Genomic DNA, 1,170 nt, shown 5'->3' on the forward strand with positions numbered 1-1,170 from the left:
GTTCTGTTACTGACGTGGCTGGTCCACAGGAGCAGATATATAACACCCCGTGTTCTGTTACTGACGTGGCTGGTCCACAGGATCAGATATATAACACCCCATGTTCTGTTACTGTCGTATGGGGTGTTATATATCTGATCCTGTGGACCAGCCACGTCAGTAACAGAACATGGGGTGTTATATCTGATCCTGTGGACCAGCCACGTCAGTAACAGAACATGGGGTGTTATATATCTGATCCTGTGGACCAGCCACGTCAGTAACAGAACATGGGTGTTATATCTGATCCTGTGGACCAGCCGTTCTGTTACTGACGTGGCTGGTCCACAGGATCAGATATATAACACTCCATGATCTGTTACTAAAGTGGCTGGTCCACAGGATCAGATATAACACCCCATGTTCTGTTACTGACGTGGCTGGTCCACAGGATCAGATCTAACACCCCATGATCTGTTACTGTCGTGGCTGGTCCACAGGATCAGATCTAACACCCCATGTTCTGTTACTGACGTGGCTGGTCTACAGAACTACTGACAGAACATATGATCAGATGTAACACCCCATGTTCTGTTACTGACGTGGCTGGTACACAGAACTACTGACAGAACATATGATCAGATCTAACACCCTTAGGTATTAGAAATTTAACCTATCAATAATACACATATATAGTATTTTTATGTATATGCCCAATAAAGGTTCAGTCGTGAACCACAAACCGTAGTGTTTATTTTTATGGTGTTTTAATCTGGTCAATATATAGTTTTCTCCCTTCATACTTGTTAGTTGTTTAAGTAAATAAATATAAAAAAATTCTCTATATTAAGTAACACTCTTTCAAATTATAAAGGGTTTAATGAAGTCTGGACATGTCTGTAGTGCCATTTAGTGACGTACCAGATTTTAACGGCAATTCTATGCTATAACTTGGGTAATATTGCTATTTCTGACAGTTGTTTTGGTGATACACTGTTGCGCCGTATTAAGTTTATATCCAAAATTATCAAACCTATTTTATTCGGTCTAACAACTTAGGCAGTTACATGATTCCGGTCTAATCATGTAACTGCCTAAGTTGTTATTCGGTCTAATCATGTAACTCCCTAAGTTGTTATTCGGTCTAATCATGTAACTGCCTAAGTTGTTATTCGGTCTAATCATGTAACT

This window comes from Limulus polyphemus, unplaced genomic scaffold (genome assembly GCF_000517525.1).
Source record: "Limulus polyphemus unplaced genomic scaffold, Limulus_polyphemus-2.1.2 Scaffold6825, whole genome shotgun sequence".
Taxonomy (NCBI): domain Eukaryota; kingdom Metazoa; phylum Arthropoda; class Merostomata; order Xiphosura; family Limulidae; genus Limulus; species Limulus polyphemus.